General features: G+C 42.4%; 1 protein-coding gene and 1 long non-coding RNA gene across 2 annotated transcripts in view; one reads left to right on the forward strand and one right to left on the reverse strand.

Annotated features, from left to right (window-relative positions):
* Positions 1-7,321, reverse strand: part of LOC113940152 (alpha-2-macroglobulin-like protein 1) — a 30,969-nt gene extending 23,648 nt beyond the window's left edge. Inside the window, exons 1-2 of the mRNA XM_027631285.1 lie at positions 7,303-7,321; positions 6,568-6,970 (exon numbers count right to left, since the gene is read on the reverse strand). The gene's annotated coding sequence lies outside the window, so the exon portion shown is untranslated. The remainder of the gene's footprint in view (positions 1-6,567; positions 6,971-7,302) is intronic.
* Positions 7,322-14,918: 7,597 nt separating this feature from the next.
* Positions 14,919-17,235, forward strand: LOC113941410. The gene is made up of 3 exons (XR_003525679.1): positions 14,919-14,928; positions 16,845-16,847; positions 17,153-17,235. It is a non-coding gene; the product is annotated as an uncharacterized LOC113941410 (long non-coding RNA).
* The last annotated feature ends 5,705 nt before the right edge of the window (positions 17,236-22,940 follow it).

Raw genomic sequence — 22,940 nt, forward strand, 5'->3', positions numbered from 1 at the left:
CTCTCCCCACCTCTCCCTGTCTCCTGGGATTACACACAGGCAGTGGTAAGCAAGGTGCACTGTGCCAAGTGCCCCTTAGGCAATACCAGCCACTTTGGCTCTCATTCACAAGTTCAGAACATCCTCTCCTGCAAGGTTGCCATGGAGGCACCTGACCAAACAGACTTCTCATTGTAAAAAAAAAAGTGAGAACTTTGCTGATCAGTGACCCAGGCCAGGTCCTGATCACTTGTCACTTCCATCCCTTTGTTTCAGCCGGAGATGGATTGCTGTTGTGCAGCTTGCAGCAAGAGCTCACCCTGCACACAGCAGGCAGTGTTGTCATTTGGGACAGAGCTCAGTAGCTCTGGATCAGATTATGGGGATATGGATCTCCTTAGGTTTGGCTTGAAAATGGCAGCAAATCCTTGCATGTGTGTAAGGAAGCACTGTAGAAACACTACCACCAGCCAGCAACCACTAATGAGCTAATGATTTTGCCTTCTCCTTCCCTTCATACAATGAGGAAAATGGAAATAAATACTGGCCCACAGAGGTCTTTACCAGTGCCCTGCAACACCCATTAGTCATGACACCATCTGCAAGGAGGAGACCTCAGGAACTGCTTCCAGTTCTTCATTGTTCATGTCTGGGTCTGAAAGGTCTGGGGCAGACAGCCTTTTGGTTCTGTTTTTGAACCTCAGGGTCGGGTTAAACTCACAAATTAAATATGTGAGAAAGTTTCCAGCACTGATGGCAACCTGTACAGAGCACAGACAATTGGGCTGTTTAACCAGCCTGGCCTCCAGAAAAGCATGGTCACCATGTAAAATGCCTGTTGTGAGCACTACACAGATTGCATTAACTCACAAACTACATCTGAGACTTGTGAGAGATAGTGTTAGCACAGGCTGAAATGTACCAAGTACCATCCTAATAATACAGACAGCTACAGTTTTGTGCCCAGAAATATTTCCCAGTGCTGTTTAACAGCGCTGACGCAGCCTAAGACTTCCATATCTGAGTCCCAACATGGTGTTACTCAAGCTGTTGGGATCTCTTTGTCTGACAAAAGCAGATTACAGGATGGACAGAAATTTTCAGACAGCTTGGGATCCCTGTTTCCAATGCTCTCCATACTCTTTTTCCAGATGGGGTTGGGAAGACTGACCTCTGTTTTACCTCTGTCACCATGCCACTATGCACAGGGGCTGTTAGTGCTAGCTAGTATTGCGTTTGTCTCAAGTGAATATTTCACTGCTTACCTGATCAAGATAACTAGACAGAGGCCAGATATCCCAATTGATTATAGAAATCAGCTTTGGGTTCATCTAAATCAGTCCTAGGCTCCTAGACAAGGAAGACTGGACACTTTTTATTTTGATGAACACATTCTCCCTATTCTTGTTTCTCTGTGTCCTTCACAAAGAAAGAGGTCACATTACTGAGAACAACAATCACAGAGTCAGAGAATCACAGAATAGGTAAGTTTGGAAGGGATCACAAGTGGGGTCATCTGGTCCAACCTCTCTGCTCAAGCAGGGTTATTTGAGAGCACATTGCACAGGATTTCGTTGAGACAGTTCTCAGATATCTCCAGTGAGGAGATATCTCCACAGCCTCTCTGGGCAATCTGTTCCAGTGCGTGGTCACCCACACAGTAAAGAATTTTTTTCCTTTGTCTTCAGGTGAACTTCCTGTGCATCAGTTTCTGTCCATTGCCTCTTATCCTATTGCTCAGCACCACTGAAAAGAGCCTGACAGGCAAACTTACAAATTTTTTGTCTAAAAAACAATTTTCCCTCATAAAGCATGAGCCAGATCTATCAGTAATCATAGCCAGAGAGGTCCAGATTCTGGAAGACTTCTGATAGGAGCTGCACCCACTGAGGCCAGCACTGGGGAGATCTCTCTGACCCTGTCCCACCGTGCTTCTGCTACCGTGTTTGCTCAGGTGCTCTCTGTGTTCCTTGTTTAGCTTTGGCAGACCTGGCTTTTGGTCACAGGAACATATATTTGAAGGATCTGCATCAAAGGCAGTGACTGACAGCTGCACAGGTGTCACAAATCCAGACAAAGTCTCTGCAATAGAGAAAGCAAAGTATGGTTGTGTAGAGTTTCTAGTTCTTCAGTTTCCTTCTCTAAATGGACTCCAAGAAGGCCTTTGTGTAGAAGTGCTGAGCCAAGAGACCACGGGGAGTAAGGGATCTATCCCTCCTGAAAGCACGTGTCAGCTGGAGAGAAGGACATAGTGCATACTAACAATGTAAAACGATATAGGTACCTTTCCTCTACAGATGACTTGAATCAAAATTTGAAAAGGAAGAATAGAAGACTTAGTAAAGGTCACACCTGTGATTAATGGATGACATTGTCTATGGTTCAGAGTGAGAACAGGGACCTTGGAAATCACTCTAGTGTTTTAATATCTTTGAAGAAAACAAAAGGCAGTAGTATCAATGATCTGTATGAGAAGAGCACCAGAGAAGCACTGATGTCTGCAGAGCACTTTGACAGGAGGCTGTGCAGAGAGGAGAAAGTCATCACTTTCTTTGAAGAATCACAGCTGTTAAGAGAGCCTGTAGTGCAGAATAATTCATCAAAGCAACTGAATCATTCCTCATTCTCTTCTAGACACTTGTCACCAACTTCATACAAGCCCCAGACCTCCTCCGTTGTTGCTTTCTTTCCAATCACAAACTTCATGCTACTAATTACCGACATTTCCAGTTTTCCTCTTGCACACACATGCACACACTCTAACTACTGTGTAGCATTTTCAAAGACAATAAGATTTTATTTCCTTGTGTTTTGTTAGTAAAGTATATCTTTGCATTAAGGATATTTCATAGTCCACGCAGGGTTCATAAAAATCTGCAAGGCCAAAATGTTTCTGCAACCTGACTACCATCTATAACATAATGGAATCCCTTGAAAGAATCTTTCCATAATGCCAAAGTAGATTGCTGCACCCTCTTTCTGCTACTTTGACAGTAGATTTGTCCACTGCACCAAAACCAAGCCAGGAATTAAGAACACACCTGGACAAACACAGCAGAAGGAGCAGGAACTGATTGGGTCAGAAAGCTTGAAGGCAACATAGTGTAAACTGTTTTATGCCTCTCTCAATGCTTGGCTCCTATACCAAGATCATTCAAAGAGCTGCAAATCTCATTAATTTTTTGCCCAGAATTCTAGTGCAAGCTTTTAGATTGCAGGATTTAATTTTTTTAGTTGGAATTGAGCTTTGGAAAATTACGAAACAAGGCCCACAGGAGTTTGGAAACCAAAACAAGAAGATGCTCAAGCCATGGGCAAAGCTGTGGATCTCTCTTCAAAGAACAGGTGTGAACCCTGAAACCTGTACCTTTGCACAGTTTTCACAAAAGGGCACAAATAACTCTTTTTCCTGTAGTCTTTCCTGAGGTCTTTACACAGAACTTGAGTGTTGTATGTAGAAACTAGAGTGTAACAACAACTCTACAACATGCCTGATCATCCCACTGGTCATCATCAGTGCCAGCAACAGGTGCACAAAGCACCAGTCTGGTTGACTGGTTCAGTAGCACCTTGTACTAGCAGCATAGAGCAAGCCATAAGGCACAAGACTATAGTCCAAATCTGATGCTAAAATAAGAGCTGAACTTTGTTAGTCATTTGTTTTTAATTTGGAAAAAAAAAAAACAAACAACAAACAACAAAACAATTCTGGGATATTTTTGCTACTACAGGACTGAAAAAAATAATAAGCGTGCAAACTTACAGGCTCAATTTCAAACTTTAGTTTGCCTTGTTCACTTGCATTATTCTCTGCTCTGCTCTTGTGAGACCCCACCTGGAGTGCTGCATCCAGCTGGAGACACCTGTACAAGAACAGCATTCACCTGTTGGAGCAGGTCCAGAGGAGTCCACCAAGTTGATCAGGGAGCTGGAGCACCTCTCCTATGGAGACAGACTGAGAGAGTGGGGGTTGTTCAGCTTCGAGAAGTGAAGGCTCTGGGGAGACCTTAGAGCAGCCTCCTACTACCTAAAGAGAGCTTATAAGAAAGATGGAGAGACTTTTTAGCAGGGTCTGGAGCAAAGGGGCAAAGTTTTAAACTGAAAGACAGTAGATTCAGGTTGGATATAACGAATACATTCTTTATGATGAGGGTGATTGCACAGAAAAGCTGTGGATGCCCCATCCCTGGAAATGTTAAAGGCCAGGTTGAAGAGAGATTTGAGCAACCTGGTCTAGTGGAAGGTGTCCCTGTCCATGGCAGGGTGGTTGGAACTAGATGATCTTTAAGGCCCCTTCCAATCCAAACCATTCTGTGATTCTGTGAAGAGTTTGTAAGGAATCTACCTTTAGATTTTGGTTGATTAAACAGAGGAAAGGTATTCTGTTCCCTACACTGGAAATTGCTTTACTCCTGGTACAGAGCAGTCAAGGTCTTCCTTGACTTCCTAGGGATAACCTCCATTTTGGGAGGAAAACATAGAATTCACCTACAAAGAGTCCAAGAAAACTGAACAAAGGGGACACATTGCAGACAAAACATGATAGATTGCTACCCAACCATCACCCCACAGATTTCTCTCTCCATTCTTTACCTTTTTTAATACCATAAACCCACCATGTACTGCAACCCTCCAGAATCCAAATAGGTTATTGTTTAATCAAGATAATCCATTTCTAAAATGTAGAATTTTAGCATCATCTAATCACAGGTCAGCAAATTTGTTGAAGGTTTCAAAGTCTTCCACTTTGAAAGTGGAAAGCTAGAGTGTGTGCATCTTTTCCCTGAAAACAAGTTTTTAAACTATTAAATAAAGAAAAGAGAGATCAGAATTCATATCTCCCACTGAAGATGAGCTGTTTAAGATCAGCAGTGACCTGTGCTACATGTGACCAGGAGTTACATGGCCACCCAGTCAGTAGATGGCTACTGGTTAGTCAGAGAACAAAGAAATAGTTCTCGACCAGCCAGAACACGTGTTGCTTCTTCCCTAGCCAGACGTGCAGGAACACAAGAAATGGAGTTATAAGGATCACAAGGATGGGAATACATAAACAGGGAAGGTTACAATGAAGGAGAAAGGTGCAGACAGATAGGATAGAAATCCCTAAGAATTCAAGCTTTCTTAATTTTTGTTGTTTATTTAACAGTGTGGCTTTAAAAGAAAATTTTTTAAAAGTCAGTTTAAGGTGACAACAGACATATGCTGAGTTCTGAATATCCTTTTAGAATACAGTCAAGTAATTATGTAAAAAAGTTAATAAAACCCTACATGTATCCTTCAGTGTTTCAAAGATAGACTGTTGAGCAAGTATAAGTCAGTAGTGAATGTCCAGAAAATGCTTTACAAAGGTGTTCAGCCAGGTTTTAACAAGAGAAGTCTGTTCATGCCTCCACAGAATATTTCCTTTTTTTCTATTTATTCACCTGGTTCAAAGTACTGACTAGCTTATTCAAACTGAAAAAGCCTTTGGGGACTGCAAAAGCATGGAAATTGCTTTTGCTCTCTATATCTGCAAATAGGAACTAGTTCTGAGGAGCTAAGCTCTATGATTTCTGAAACACAGAGGAACACATTGACCAGAAAAAGAGAAAAAAATCAATCAGTTAATTATTTTTTGAGCGATAAATCTTGCCTTGTTTAAATTGAATCCATGTAAATGTCAAAAATGTTTAGACAAGCTTACCTTCAGTGAATCCAAAACATCTAAGGTAGCTTTATTTAACGACAAATTTTAAGTGCTGAGGGCTTTGTGCAGTAATTGAAGTCTAGATTCCATTAAGCTATATAGGAATGAATTGTGAAATGAAAAACCTGATATTTATCTCATTATATTCTTGTCATGAAAAACTGCTAAAAGTGCAGACTCTAAAACATTAACCTAGCGGGGTTGATCAAACATGCACAGCCATAGCACACACCTCTGGGTAACAAAAATAGGTTTAAAAGGCAACGTTGACAATATTTGCTCAGTGTATACAGGCTACCAGCTCAAAAGAAGATGAAATTGATTAAATAAAAGCTTTTTATTTCTCATCGAAATGTATTTAAGCAAATAATTCATAGCACTTCAATTGTCATCAGTTGACCTTGGAAACATTGCAGTTGTGACTTTTTTTGTGACTCTTTTCCCAGCACAGAGACCTCCTGTCCATTCATCAGCTCAGCTCCTTCTACAACTCAACAGAATCCTTCCATCTTTCCTCCCCTATCCTGCTGCCTCACTGCCTGTCACAGCTGCTGTTGCAGAGCTCATCCTCTGCCCTGGGGAGCAGCAGGCTCTGCCCTGCAGCACCATGCAGAGCACTCATCCAACTGGGAGTTGCCCTAAGCTGCAGGCTCACTGTCACCCTTGTGAAAGCCCTACAGCAGCAGACTCCAACAGGGAGAAAGAGGCTTGGGAGCAAACAGGGACAAAGAAAGAAGGCATTGGAAAGATAAGCCAGCCAGAAGACACAGGTAGCAGCCTGGCTGCAGTTCTTCCACTACTTCAGCAGAACAATGCAAGCCAGATAATGTCTTTTCCATTCTTTCCTCCCCTTTCTGCATCTCTCTTACCTCCCCAGCCTACTTTGGTCTGAGCCTCACCTGATTACTGAAGCACAGGGAAAACCTGAACTCTGCTGTCAGCAACAAGGTCTCCACCAAGGAACATGGTGTGAGCCATCAGTAAAGGGCTGGGAACAGAGTAAGAAGAGAAGAAAAGAAGATGGACAAAGAGAACTTCAGACCTAGGACAAAAAGAGGAGGAAATCAGAGTCTAATCAAACAGATCTAACCCTATTCCATCCTAGAATCCTTCCCTAGCCCACCAAGACATGCCTTCCTCCGTCACGCCCTCTAATTCCTGATGCCCTCTAATTCCAAGGTGTTCCTGCACTCAACAGGACACAGTGTCCTTTACTTAGTAAGCCACTTTCCATACTTCAAACATCCTTCTTGAGGTCAAGGAGTTTCTGATCATCCACAACAAGTCTGTCATTCCCGTCACCTGGAAAAGAAATGCAACATGTGTTCAGCTGAAAACTCCCCTCTCTAGAGATCTTTCCAGTCCCTTCATCCTCTATTAATGCCACGGAAGATGCAGTGAGATCAGACAGCAAGAAGTGAAGTAGCAGAGAAAAACACCTGGGGATATTTAAAAGGTAACTTCAAAGGTCACAGCTAGTTACTATGCCTGGTAGAAAAGGAGAACCAAGAGCAGGAAGGGGTGGAGGGATGCTGTGAAATAAGACAGTTGACTATATCTAGTGATCCTCTCCAAGGCTGTCTGAGCTAAGCACAGACCACAGAAGCTGCATTTAAAACCAGTTTTGTCATTACTTCCAGCATCCTGGCTTCAGCTACCACTGCCTCTCTCCAACACATGTAAGTTCTCCACCCACTTATGACCACAGTGTGCTCACAAGGAAGAAGAGGTCCACAGGGTCAGTATCATAATCCATTCAGACTTCCTGCTCCTGGGCACAGCCAGCACCCAATACAGGCCCTTGGCTTTGAGACAACTCCTGGCAGGGCTGTGCTATGGCTGCAGGTCATAAACAGCTGTTCTGGTAGTATGGACCTGTTGTCCCCAACTCATACACAGGATCCTTATTTGTACCTCCTGAAAAGAAAATAGAGGAAAACAAATACAGACACATAAGCAGCTACTTAGAGAGAGCTCCGTGGTTTCAGGTGTAAGATGCATACCCTCAGCCCTTTGTTGAGTATCACAGCACTTCTGATGCTGCAGAGGTTGCCTTTCGGTTTAAGCGGCAGTCCTGTGCTGAGGTGGATTTAAATCAGTTGCTGTCAAAAGACACCAGAGCACCACAATCTGACTTATGAAGAGTGAGATTCACCTTGGCCATGTTTAAGCATATTTATCTATTCATCTTTAGGTTCCAGTTAGCGGGGACAGAGACCGTCTAGGGGGAATATGACTCTGAAGATAACCTTCCAGATCCACAGCTGGCTTCTTGTCCAAACCTTGGACCTGCCTTCTCAGGTGTCAAAGGGACCCAGCAAGGCTTGTGAGGGAATACAGAGGAAGTGGCCCAGGAAAGCGGATAGACTCTGGCAACAAATGCTTGGGGACCTGTCCAGCACATGGTAAGAGCACTAAGTACCCCATGTCTCAGGGGGAAGGAGCCCTGCTGTTATCTCTGAATTTCAGTCAGACGAGGCCCTCAGCTGCTCCCAGTGACATCGGGGTTGTTCCTCTCTTATCCAGTAACAATGCCATGGAAACAAGGCCTCCATTGAGGTACCACACCTATGTCACCTTTCTGCCTGGGCCACCTCCTTCATCACCACTCTGCCTGTGAGCAGTGAGGCATGGAAAGAGACAGGCACTGGGGAGCCAGCTGAGAGGACAAGAAGTGTTTCCAAAGGGTATCAGTCACACTACAGTTCTTGGCCTTCTGTGACACTGTCGCAGTGAATGGCTGTCCCTTGTAGGGAAAAAACAGTGGCAATGGAAGGAGAGGAGAAGACTTTCACTACCTCTCTCCTCTATTTCTGCCTTACAAAGAACAGGAAAGGGAGGGTGAAAGTGAAGGGAGAAAATTGTATCTACTCAAGTAGTTCTATCAAAGGTTCTCAGCACAAGACTGCTAGTGGCTTTTCAAAACCCTTGCTACACTGCCCACAGAAGTCATACTAAATCACAAAAATGTCCACCTTCTCCCTCCTTTAGTCTCTTTGGCTCCATTATTCCTGGAAAAAATCCCACCTGCTGTTTCTGGTTCCCATATCACATTATAACCAACTACCTAGACCCACTGGGCACCTATCGTATCCTCAGCCTCCTAATTGAAGGATAATATATGATTACTCAAACCAAGCTGCTAGCCTCCTTCCCTGCCTCCTTCACGTGGTATTCCATGTGCCTTTGCTACTCTTTTGTCATGAAACCTTTCATCCAACGTCTCTGCAAAGCTGTGAAGTACTTAAGGAAGGAAAAATTCCTGTATCTTACCATGTAGGTGTTCATAGCATACCAAGCTCTAACACTCACCAGCCCAAACTCGGTAAAACAGCTCCTGAGCTGTGGCTGCTGTTCCCAGTGAGCCTGAAGTAGCACAGAATCACAGCTATGGGTTTGACAGCTCGTTTATGGAAGATTTAACAGACAGCTCAGTGGTACTGCTTGCCTCATCTAGGACAGCACAATGTCCTGGGTTCTTTCCCAGATACCTTGATTTGAGGGAAATCAGATTTGTCACCGGGAAATCAATTCGATCTGACCTTACAGCTCCAATTTTTCAAGTATGTCAGTTTGATCGTGGTGAAGCCAGGGCACAGTTCGCATTTTTGTCAGTAACTGTTACGCCCTGCATGGGGCATGTGAGACAGACTGAAGTCTTTTCAGATGCTAATCGCCCCCACAAAGACAGCAAGATAACAGGGGAAGAAAAGAGTAAACAACATGTAGTTCAGCAGCTGGACAAACGACTCTTTTAGCCAGAGGAAAGCACTTACTGGAACGAGGCTGTTCAAAGGGGAGGATGCAAAAAATTTGCAGCTAGTTGAGAGAGAACAATGGAAGCGATTCTCCACTGCTCAGAGCGAGCTTCTTCTCAAGATTATATTTAAATTTTGAAGGTCTAATGCTTCCTGAGATCAAAATAGTAAAAGTAAAACTCTGTTTTATTGATGCATGTGTGTTATTTCCCACTCCTCTGCATGATGGTGTTACAGTAGCCTGGAAGCTCCAGGATTCCAACTTAAGTTGTCTGTGTCCCTAGTTTTACATTCTGAATGTATGTTTATAACTAGACCCATGATTTTATTTGATTATTATTTTTTTAAGTCTTCTTGCATGTTTCCACAGCACTGTAACCTTAAACTGCAACTTCAGCAGTTTTCCAGTCACAAATGTTTGGAAATCAAGTTGTTGTTAGAGTTAATAACAAGGAAGCTTCTCTTCCAACATACTTTACCCATAGCTAAAGAACCAAGAAATACAAATTTCAGAAATAAGCTCATTTCTGTGTATTGATAAGCCCATACCAGCATGTTCTGCTTTTTCCTGTCCTTACATATAGGCAGAGTGATTTCTGGGAAGTGTCCCAAGCACCGTGGGAAGAGTTCAAGGTCTGAGGCCCACTGTAAGGTTGTCAGACACAGTCCCCACCAGCTGTTGTATGGGTACACTCAGTTGAAGAAAGAAACACGTGATCATATGATTGCTCTAATTTAAAAAGAATTGTTTCCCCTTCCTGGATGTTTGAGAACACACGCTGACCTGCCATTACCTGTTTGTCCTTCTTCTTGTAGGCAAGCTTATACGTAAAAATGCTTCAGCTCACTTACTAATTTACGACATAACATGCTGTCCAGCCCACAAATGTCATCCCAAGTGAAGAAGCAGGGTTGTCTGCCTGCTATTCACAGACAACACCTGCTACTGCAGAGCTCTATAGTGTACAGGTCAGCTCTGCCAACCTTACTTCCGTGGGCAACAAATGACCATCTTGCTGCATGGACTGCCAAACCCATGGGAAAAAATGCTGTCATGCTAAGTTATGCCTCCACATTAGCTATGTATCTCACTGCAAGTGCACAGAGCCACTGCACATGTAAAATGCTCTCAGTGCAGCCCACAGCTTCTGGTCCTGATACACACTTTGGAGTTCAGAAGGTGCAGCTTATAATACACACGGTACTGCTGGTCTGAAGGCATCTCTAAAGGACAGCAGTTATTCTTCCAAGGAGCTGGCACTCAGCACACCCTCCAATCCCTTCCTACAGCATACCCAAAAGTCTCTTCTTCCTCTCCTCCTTTGATCTAAAAATCCAAGGATTGCCTTGTTTAGAGGGTGTTTAGCTTTGCAATAGAGAAAAGTTTGGCTAAACCCATAGTTCCACAGATATTAGTATCAGCTTGGGGCACTGCTATTGCAATTATGCCTCTGACTCAGATAAATTGGGGCACAGAGCTGCCATTCTACTGAACATACCTGGGTGTTTCCCAGACCTGTGCAACTGCAGATGGTGCCTGATGAGGCATGAAGCCTGCTAGGAAAGTTTCCTCTATCAAAAAGAAAAGAAAAGCACCATGAACGTGAACCTGTAGGACAAGTGTGCATGTTCTGTGCCACACGGCCACAAAGTTTTTAATCTAATTACCTAGTACATAAGATGTACTACCATGTGGAATAAGTCTGGTACCCAAGGGGAGCTTGGACACCACACTTCTAAATCTGCACCCCAAAATGGAAGAATCCTTTTTCATGCTCTAGACCAGTAAATTTCAGCCACTCCCTGCTGCCCCGTAGAGGTCTCTGCATTCTGTTGTGGAGATTACTAAAGGTCACTCAAACACAAGCCTGCTGTTAGTGCACATGAATTTTTGCAATACAGAATTCTAAATTTACATTCTAAATGTAAAACTTTGAGGAAGACATAACTTTTTTTTTTTTTTAAGAAAAAAAGCTTATGAACAGCTCTATGAGACTTTCTCTTCACTTTTCAACTCCTCCTCCTTGATTCTACCACCCAAACAAAAAGATGCTCTGAAAATGGTTGCAGTCCCTTTTCACTGGCACCCTGATCACATAAGGTGTCTCCAGCGTGTCTCCTGGAATCTTGTAAAATACCTAGGATATCTGTCCAGCTTAAATGATCTCCTTTGTTTCAGCTTGTGTACACTGACATGTCATTAGGACTCCTACGATTTTAGAGTTGCCATGAAGCCATGTTCCACAATGTAATTTATTTTAACATGCAGCCAGCTGTGGCAGAGCTGCTTGAGGATTTCAAGTTTGAAGTGAGTCAGGACAGTGAGCAACACATGAAAGTCAAAAAGGCCAGAGAAGAGAAGATAAAAGTTATACCTATTTACAATAGATCTGGCTTTTGTTTGCCTTGATGTGATTTTACCTTCATAAAAGAGCATGAATTTCAAGAAAGGGAAGCAGAATCACAACCTAGAAACTATATGGAAATTGTTAAAATCAAGGCAGCAGAAAAATGTTTAGAGTAAAGCTGATAGGCAGAGTAGGTAAAGCTGAAGGGTAATGGCAAATTCAGGCTAAATGTCAAGAAATCCTATTTAAAAATAGGACTTCTTAGCAATACTGGTAAATGCAATAAAAACATTAAGAAATTGCCACTTCATTATTTGAAGAGTGGTCCTATCCTGAAGTTTTTTAAAAACACTTGATTCAAAGTGTGTCCCACTCAAAGAAACTTGTGTCTTTCATGACAGAGGTCCCCAAGAACGCCAGGAGCAATTAAATGGGATGTTTAGCTTACAGTGTAACTGAAAGACTCTGCTCTTTGTACATCTTTTTCCCTGAACCGCATTTTCTCATTCTCTAATGTTTTACCTTTAGCCTTCTCCATATTTCCTACCATCTCTGCCTCCACTTCAGATCTCCTTAGCAGAATGCAAGCAGAACGGTGTAAGATGAATTTCAAACTGCTCAGATTCATACACATTCCTTGTTTGCCAAACTTTTGCCAAAGACCCATGCAAAAACATGTACAAACTAGACCTATGGCATCAAAAAGTAACACTGACGTTTCAAGAAGGTCATGATCATTCTTGTTTCTCCCTAGAGCTACACTGAGATGCACAAAGGCATGAGCAAAGATGATGTTAAGTCTAATTAGGTGGATGGATATCCCTAAAGGGTTAAGTCTTTCAGTAGAGCATCACTCTGATTAAGCAGAGTTTACTGTCTCCAGAGGATGCCTGAATTAAAGCCTGAGCTGTTCTTAATCTTACAGAGCAGCCAGAGGGAAGCATTTCCCCATACATGGCCTAGAGGAATACTGCAATTAACTCTAGAGACATACCTGCTCTAAGGTTGTAGTCCTCTTCCCCCCATCCCTGCCACATCCTCACAGTGCATGTTACCAGAATAACATCACACGTTGTTCCTGCAACCCACTTCCCATGTTAACAGGCCTTCGGTTCAGTTACTGACTTCAAAAGCCAAGTCTTCCCAAAACAAAGGTGATGACTTGAACATAATTATCTTCAGAACTTCTGGTATATGGGAAGCTGTAAGGAAGTATAAGATATGGCATGCTGTTTGGCATTGTTTTAATTGTGAGTATCAATATTCTGAAGCCAGCAGACAAATCCGGCAGGCAAAAGGTTGAATACAGTTTCTGACAAACTGGGATTCCAAGAACCTTCCCAGAAGGCTTAACCTCATTTTTTTAAAGCAAGAGCCCCAGAACGACTGCAAATAAACTGTGGGAACTTGGTAATAATTTCCCAGGGTCTTCCCACGATGTGCAGATAATTGTTGACCCAGTGGCAGGCATCTTGTTTTACATGTTCAGTTCCCCAGCATCTCCACCTGATCTCTGCTCTGAAACTCTGTTCACATCCACTGCAGTGGCCATAGAAGAGACTGGAAAATGTTTAAACTATTGGTTATTTGCGTTTAACATCTTGTGTCCACAAAGTAAGACACGCAAAAAGGGGAGGAAAAAAGGACACACAGAGTCTTCTAAGAGTATACCCTTACCTGCCATCAGACAACTCTGAAGGCAAACTTCTCTGCCTCAAAGCAAAATGAGATCAGCACTAGACAAATAATGACTTCAGATGCTGAATCAATTAACAAGAACAAAAGGGAACAACATCAGATAATAAAAAGTAAGGGAGTATTTTGTTATAGAAGTCTTTACTGGACTTCTATAATCCTCTTTCTCCTTGTTAATGGACTAAGCAAAATACCTGGCACTTGGGACTTGTGCCCAGAGCTGGCTCCACTCAAATTCTGAAATGTGGATCACCAGGAACTGCTGGGCAGTTTGTTTCCTAAGAAACATCTGCTTTCCAGAGTAGAGGAATGTGACTAATACAGTTGTGCCTTAAGGGCAAACATGCCCTCTTTACAGAAGGGCTGAGCAGTTGATGTTTCAGAAGGGATTCCCAAGGGGAGATCCAATAATCTTGGCTCCAGTTTTTGCTTCTGGGCAAACATGGGGTTCAGTGCATGTGTTTAATAACCATTGTGTGTGTTTGCACACATGCAGATCATGCAAAACCTGTTTCTTAGATAGGATACTCCAGGCCAGAACTGATTTGTGAATCCAGGTTAACTCAAGCAAAACTGTAGTATGTCATTAAAGCCAGTTCCTCACCATAACCACCAGGTTTCAGCTGCAGATAGTGGTCCGTGGTGACATTCTCCAGGGCACGCATTTTCCTTGCACTAAATCCTTTGAAAGGTTCTGCCAAAAGCTGCATGCTTTCCCAAGTATGAAGATAGAGAACCATGATGTTGAATTTTAACATCAAAATTGTCTAGTGGTCCTTTCTTATACCTCGCTCACACTGAACTGCAGCTTGGAAACAAGCACAGGCTCACTTAGAACGTGCTGGAGTTTAAGAGGTTGCTGAAGCCCCTTTGCTAGTGCTGACTAACCCATCACATGTACTATCCCCACACAGCAACTTGGCAAATTCCTTTTCAGCACTCCAAAAGGAGGATAGATGTAGCTTCAACAGCAAGAAGCAAATGTGAGCAAGGTATAAGGAAGGATATGCTTGGAATGCTCACTTCCTTCTCTCCATTACCATACAGATAGTACATGAAAGGCAAATTCCACATTCAACTGCAGAAGTGTCAAAAGCAACACCCCTGAGGCACACAAAGGGGATGACTGGAGGACAGCCTACAAGCAGTGATTTCAAATGGTCACACAACAACCCGTAAGAACCAGAAACAGCAGGGCTGAGACTAAAGGGAAAACAGGGAAAGAAATTACTGGGAAGTTTATATGTATTTGTCCAGAAGCTAAGAAAGAGAAAACTATTCAAAAGTGAGGACAAGGTAGATTATGGCAAGCTCTCTGCCCAGAAACCAGTGGGAACAGGGAAATCATTCTGAACTGCCTGTATGTTCAGCTATGGCATCTTGAGCATCTGCAGACGCACAGGAGTCACACACACTGTGGCTTAGAAAGATTTCTGCAGTGGTCTGCATCAAGGGTAATGTGTACCCAGGGGTAATGTGTACCCAACATACTCTGGTGTTCCACTTACAAGCAGTAACGAGCAGAATAATCCCTTCTGTCTTCATTTCATTTCTTATTTTTCTAGAATATATTGTTGAAGTCATGGGCTGAGTACAGGGAGACAGGTCATGGGATTTTCACTTGCTAAAAAGTGGTAAAAGATCAATGAGCCATGGAATTCAACAACAAACATTGTTTTTCTGTAGATCCCACTTATGGTAATGAGCTAACAGCCTGGTCTTGCCAGTGCACTGGGTTGGGAGTTCCTCTGAATACTACCCTCCCTACAACCAGCTGGTAAAAAGTTTGCAGCACGTCTTGAAACTGCTTTGGGGGCCATGCTGTGGAAGATTTAACTTATTTATAGCATGAGCCCTTCCAATAGGATGTGCAATCAAGTTTGTTAGCCTCTGATTCAAATTTTCTGTGCTGTCAAAAGAAGGTATAACCCAGGAGCCTGCTAAAGGATCTTGTTCTGTTTGAGCCTTTGGGCTTAGAATGTCGATTTACATTGGTGTGACAGTTTTGCTTCATTTCAGGATGACTAGGCTCACCAGAAAAAAAAAAGTAATGAAACAAAACAAACTTAAAAGCAAAGGCATTCCTACGTCTTGATCATCGTGAAAGTCTAAAAGCATTTTTTTTTTAGATAAATGTGGGATTATTTTTCATGGCTCTGAATGGAGTACTTTGACTGCAAACTTCAACATAGCTTGTCTGTGTAATCTGAAATACTAGCCATTAAGAAGTCACCTTCATTAATAAATATTAGACTGAAGAAGAAAATACTGGTTTAAACAATGGTTTTTTGAACTGCTGAAAGACCTGGGGTCCTATAGGGATGCAATCTTCCTGGCTAGACAATAAAGGTTTGGTCTGAGAAACTGGACTCCTACTGCACTGGTAAGTAGCAGGCAGATATTGCTGTCAAATGCACCTCTCTCCTACTGTAAAATAGGTTCTAACAATGATTCTAACAATGCACACACTCTGGACTAACTGAAAGTGAAGATTGTCTAAGGCACTTTCTTTTCAGCTTTGAAAAATATTTCCACTTAGCAGTGTAAATTCTGGCACAAAAGAGCTTTGCAGTAGCATTCTCCAGGTATCTGTAAACCAATCCGCTTCTGTCGATGTCATTCAGAAATGCTCCACAATATGAGCTGAGGAATATTCATCTTGATAGAACGGTAATTCTAAATTCTGCAATACACTATCATTTAGGATAGCACTAATGACTTCTGGTGATTGTGTGGACAGAGAACATAAAACCCAGAGCCGTCAGGGTTAAACTGAAATAGATACCATTATCTGAGCACTGCCTTCTCTCTGAACTCTGCTCATACTGAGAGATGCTGTGTATCAGCTATGGAAACCTCTGAAGTATTTTCTATTGATATTGAGATATTCTGTTACAGAGAACAAAGGGAAGATAATCTGCACTGTCTCTGGTCACAAGGAAGCCCACCTCAGAGTTAAGTATCTATGGAATACTTGGGGTACCACAGGCAGCTTTAGGATCCACTTTGAAAACCATCTTAAATTAATCTCAGGTTGTACTGTTGCTGAATTTATAGAACCAGCCTTTTCAACACGGCGATGGTCTTAGATAACCCACATCTAATAATCAAAATATACCTGCAGAGAACATTTGTGGAAAACACAGGCTGTCTTGCTCAGATGGTCTGCCAAGAGCTTGCCCTCCCTGCAGAGATGCATAACCAGTGAATTTACTTGATCTCTGATGTTCAAATTTCAAAACACATTAGCTTACTAACTTAAATAGTTTCATTACCCTTGCTTGCTTAAGGCTATTAGATAGTCCAGGCACAAAATTCTTTTTTCTTCCACAAAGCCAACTGTATTCTGGGCTGCACCAAAAGAAGCATGCCCAGCAGGTCAAGGGAGGTGATTCTCCTGCTCTGCTCCACTTCCAGGAAACCCCACCTGGAGTGCTGCATCCATCTCTTGTACCCTCAACATAATGAGGATGTGAACCTCTTGCAGTGAGGCCAGTGGAGGCCACAGAGATGAACGGGGCGGGGAGGGGGGTGTTGAATACCTCTCCTATGAAGACACGCTAAGAGAGATGGGGTTGTTCAGCTTGGAAAGGAGAAGGCTCCAGGGAGACCTTAGAGCACTTTCCAATACCTAAAGGGGGCTACAAGAGAGCTGGAGACGGCCTTTTGACAAGGACATGGAGTGATAGCACAAGGGGGAAAGGCTTTAAACTGACAGAGGGCAGATTTAGACTAGATATTAAGAAGAAATTATTTATGGTGAGGGTCGTGAGACACTGGAACAGGGCCAAATTTTAAACTGAAAGAGATTTTGACTGGATGTAAGGAATAAATTTTTATCATGAGGGCCAAGTGTAAATGTTTCTTGGGATTACAAGGAAGCAGTAGCTTCAGAAGCTTGGTTTTGAGAAAGTAAAAAATCAGCAGTATTAACTCCATGCCAGCAGAGGGAAACAGAGCCTCAAGAAAACTAAATAACCCTCGTACAGATGTTTTTCACCCATCATATCCACTGAAATGGACTGTTTTAGCCACGGATAAATTAGATCCATTGAGATGTCGTAGGATATGTCATCTTGTTTCCTATATTTATTATGTACACTGACAGAAATAAGTAGAAGTGATCTCTGCCTTGAGGTGGATCTGCTAATATATGATTCAGACATCTGGAGTGTAATTTTTTCCAAGTTAATAAGTGTTTCCTACTCTCCGTTAAGTTATTAGGTCCAAAGTGCACTTGGTAAAATATGATCCAAATCCAGCACAGTCAGAAGGGACTTATGGATGTTGGAATTCACATCTTTCACCTTGGAAGGTATCATTCGAACACCAGTCATTGCAGCACTAGGTGCTTGTGACAAAACATGACCGGTGAGGTGGAAGAGCACTTCACACAGACAGACTGGTGGTAATAACAAACAGTGATGACCCAACACACTTACTGTGCAAAAGACAAATGTAGGTTTAGGCTAGGTTTTATCAAAAGCTCAGTGTTGGGGAGCATTGTTGCCTTGAGGAGGTGCTTCCAAAACACTGGCAGGGTTTCCAAAACTAATGGGGAAGACAGGAATTGTACAAAAAGGATCAGATTGCATATGAGCATGAATTTCACCTCTCAAAGCCGTTCACCATTCTGGGATCATAACATCTGCTTCCATATTCCTCCAAACCAGTTTGCTTCTCATACTCACTGTTCTAGCTCCTAAGGGTTACATCTGTTAAAGGATACTTATGAAAATATGTAATTAAAAGATGCTGAACTCCAGGTAACCAAAGCAACACACCTGTTTGCCTGCTCTACACAAACAAAACAAGACACCACTGTGTGTTCCACTCCAAAGGACTCAGGATGTAGTGATATTAAACACAAACCATTTGGGCTAAGGGAAAGAGATGGAAATTTAATTAAAGGATGATGTCTATGACTAGCAATTTTGCAAGATTTGCATGCCTTGAGAACACATTCTTTTTCTTCCCCTTCCCCACGCTCAAAGTCAGCTACTGCTTCATGTTAGAAGTTTTGAGCTCCTTCTTTTTCCTCTGACGTCAGGAGGTACTGACAAAACCAAGCACTTCAAAAAATTTCCCGCAGAGCATCATTAATGTATTCCCCTTATACTGTACTCCTGCCCAACCCACATGGAAGAGCTTGCTGCCACTGAACACAGAGACCTGATGTGACTTTGTGAGTTTTGGTCATTGAAAGTGGGTCTGCACAGGGTCCTCAATGCCAAATTCCTGTGACTATATCCTCATTTTTGTTGCTGGCATCTTCAGCTGCATGTAGTTCACTGGGAGCTCCCTGTGCGACAAAGAAAACTGTGCACCTGAGCCTGGGAAGGTAGGTCACTGCTGCCCTTCCTGTCAGTTCCCAGGATGTAACATCAGCTGTTTAAGAAGAGACATCCTTAGCTTCTACCTGCAAATGTGGTGTGACTCTGGTAGTAATTCCGTGTATGAGGTTGATAAACAGGACACATGCAAAGAAAAGTAGTCAGACAACAGACAGAACCTTGGTATTTTTAGCAGCTTTCCATAGAACAGACTCTACAGCATGATGGATTGCTGTCACTGCATCACAGATGAGTTACACCTAGTAATTACTGACATGCTGTTTCCCTATGTCCTTTCACCTTGTCATCTGCTTTGGCTATATTCTTTCCAGAGCAAGCTCATCTTTTTGTACAGTCTACAGTAACACACATTCAACGCTGCTTTCATCTCAATAAGTAACCAAACTTCCAAGGAAACAAAGCGAACTCAGGCGGTGTAAAAACGAGAAGGGGCTCCATACCAGCGATGATGCAAAACAGTATGGCACAAAGGGACGTTAACCTCAGCCAATGAAACTGAGGAGAAAAACGTAATTCCATTTCCCCTCCCCACTCTTTCAGGCAAGGTGACAGACATACGGATTTCTTAAAAACAAAGGCCGACCTTGTGAGAGGCACCACAAGGCCTTGGCTCAGTTGCAGAAAAGAAACTGACAACAGTTAAAAACTGTCAACCTTGGAAATTCAATCAAAAGTCATATACCAATGCACATTATGCTAACTGGTGTCTCAATAGAGCAATGGGACGAATAGAGTTTAGAGAAAAAAAACCCTTTACAAACCCCTCTTACCCTTCTGCTACTATACCAAGCAGTCAGCTGCATCTAACTAAAGCCATACTCCTTTAACATCTCTCGTCCAAACAAAGTGACTTCATGTGACAGCTGATGAAATCAACCACTGGTGTTATAATGGAAAGTTACACACACATCCCCAACAAAATCTGGAAATTTAGATACTGAAAATACTCTTTCTTTCCATCCCCTACTGGGCCTCCTCTCCCTTTTCAGAGGTTGCTTGTTCCAGAGCAAAGTCTCATAACTAGGCTGCAATTCTGCATTTCCATTCACTGCTCACAAGTTCAGCTGTTTTCAAAATACATGAGCTATTACTAAGAGTGGGCTAAGATGAAAGATCACTAATCCAAGCCACGAAAGTATTCAGGCTGCAGAGAATGCTTTGAATGATTTTGAGAGTACTTCTACCCTCAGTCTTACCTTGCAAATAGGACCACAGAAAGATGTGTGCTGGGATGTTACGGACAAGATTAAGCAGGTATTCTTCCCTGTAACTCAGCACTGCCCACAAGGCTGGAAAGAATGGACCAGAAAACTGCGGAGGTTGTTTCTTTATTTCTCCAAAAGCCCAAGTTCTCCACCCTGCCTCACCCCCACCACAGATATGACCTCTGGTCCATTAGTGACATCGCAGCTGTAAGGGACTCTGTCCCTTCCTCCCCTGCTTCCTCCTGTCACAATTTCATATTGTTACAGAGACAAGCACTGTTACTGCTAGGCTGTTGAACATGGATGGATATGAGGGATGCTAGAAAGCAGCATCCCATTCTTTTCTCTTAGAAGAACATCACTATATCCCTCTGTATGCTTTCGTCCTGAATCCTGGGGGCTGTAGGGAAGAAGTAGGTATATCACAGACAGCTCTGGTAGCTGCTATATGGTCTCTCTAGGAAGGAAAAGAGAGACAGAATCAGAAAGAAGATTTAGAAAGAAAACAGAATTTTTTAATTAAAATGCGGAAGAAAAATATGGAGCAGTTGTAACTCCATCTCTGACAGAAACTCTCCCTACTGTGTTTAACATGATTTTGGAGCCCAGTCTTACTCAACTCCCGTCCATAAACTGGGATAGTAGATCCAAAGCAGACCAGGGTAAACATGCAGGAGACCAAGGAGCTCGGCTGAATCTCAGTACCAGGCATTTGCAAAGTGAGAAAGAGTAGAGCAGTACTGACACAGTGATCACTGATCTCCCCAGCTGGCCCATGTCTATGATACAGTGCATATGCCAATAAGCAGAGGACGGTTTACCTCATTAGCATGTGTTTTGCTGACAAAGCCTCTGCACCAACAGCTACACTAAGGAGGGTAGTGGGGGGAAAGAATCACACAGTAGCAGCCTCTCTCCCATGAATTCCTCCCTTGAGGCTTTTGAGGTGAGCTGGTCATCACAGTGCACACTCTCCTATCTCAATATTACCATCAGAGCAGAGGAAGTCCTCCAAGGCAGTACATCTGGAAAACATTGCAGTGATGACAACGTGGGATGAGAGAGTCAAAGAGCAGTTGATGTGATGTCCAGTTCCAAGCTGATACCTGGATTTTGCAGACCCTGCTAGAGGTAAATGTACAGTGATAAATTAAGTTGTTTGGTCAAGGAAAGAGTGGACTGGAGAAGCAACCAAAGTGATAAAGCAAAAAATAAGGGAAGTGACCTAGAAAAATAAAAGACAGTGGTTGAAGTACAGCTGTCTGCTTACATCATGCACAACTGGGAATGCAGATCAGACAAGTTACAGAGGTTTTCCAGATCTAGCTAAACACAATTACAACCTCTCTGCCAGTTTGGCCTCAGTACAAATATACCCCACCCCAAGATCTCATTACACTAAGCAAAGCATAGTTTTACAAGTACTCCATTTCTGTAGCCAGCACAAAAGCACAATTCCAATTAAGAAGTACAAGGAACTGTTTATACCAGGCTTCCCTATCCACCACAGCACAGGTCAGTATTATCGTTACAGACCTATTATTACTCTGTTTTCACTGTACTGTACAAATAATATCAAAATATTGTATTATGAATATCCAATTACTATTTAGTTTTTGATACCCAGTATTCATATTCAAAGGACAAATTCAAAGGAACAAAAGAAATGCAAAGGAAAGTAAAACTTTACATGTTACATACATAATCTTGACCACAGTGCTTGAACTTGGGCCTTTAAGTGAGGTACATGAAGAGATGGATTGCAGGACCAATCCCTCTCACCAAAGACAGACAAATGAGTGCAACAGTAAGGAATCATCCTCTCCACATTACAGTTTGCTGACTCTCACTGACTAAGACATTACATAGTGATAAACTTCTTTTAATTTCTATTTAACTTCTAACACATTTCAGGCTGTGAAATATCAAAAAGAAATGTGTAGTAACCAAACCTTTCTCCCCCTAAAAGAGGAAAATACACCTTTAGAGTAATTCAAAGAATGGTTATCTGTAACAGACACTGAAAAAGAAATATTCTTAAGCTACTACGTGTGTGTGTGTGTGCGCTCAGGACACGGACAAGAACAAGTAGGGCCAGTGGTTAAGAGCAGAAACAAGAGCAGGACTTTTCCTATGAAAAGTAGGGAGGAGTATTTGGAAACTTAAAAAAACAACAAAAAAAAAAGAAACAAAAAAGGCATTCTGGACTATGAAGGCAGGAGGAGCAAACCTGTAAACCTGAGGCAGAAGAGCAGAGAGAACACTGCTGAACACCCGCAATGAAAGTAAGAGAACTGAAATACAGACAGTGCCTGGAACTATCTTAGTAAGACAGGATACATGAAACTCAGAAGGAATTCAGAAAATTCTCAGCTGTTTTACTTTTGTAACATTAAATATTAGGGAAAATGACACAAAAGCATTTATGGAAGCATTAGCACATGCATCAGCACACTCCCAAGCACTGAACCACAAGAGATAAAACGGCCACTAGTCTGCAGTGGCAGCCATTTCACCTGCTTACAGAGGTAACAGAGTGCCACGAGAGGCACAGTTTGACATACAGATCTGCAAAAAAAAGCAACCACAGCTATTGGAGGAAAGGCATAGCTGCAGACAAAGTACCAGTCACATTCCTAGTTTCCATCCACATGTGAATAACTAGAACAAGTACACAGAAAACAGGAACTAAAATTTACATGAAATGAGTATCCATGAAATGAAGAGGAAGAATGTGAAGAACAAGAGGTGTTTACTGATAATATACCAACTCAGTATCTTGATTCCCTTTTTTACTTCACAATTTCAAGCAGGCATACTGTAGAAAGGCTATCAGTATATACCTAATTCTTTACAGTGCTTCAATAACAAAAACCAATTGAGCCATGTGCAAGATCTATAACCTATGGTTT

Source organism: Corapipo altera, unplaced genomic scaffold, assembly GCF_003945725.1.
Source record: "Corapipo altera isolate COAL_440 unplaced genomic scaffold, ASM394572v1 0, whole genome shotgun sequence".
In the NCBI taxonomy this organism is placed as follows: domain Eukaryota; kingdom Metazoa; phylum Chordata; class Aves; order Passeriformes; family Pipridae; genus Corapipo; species Corapipo altera.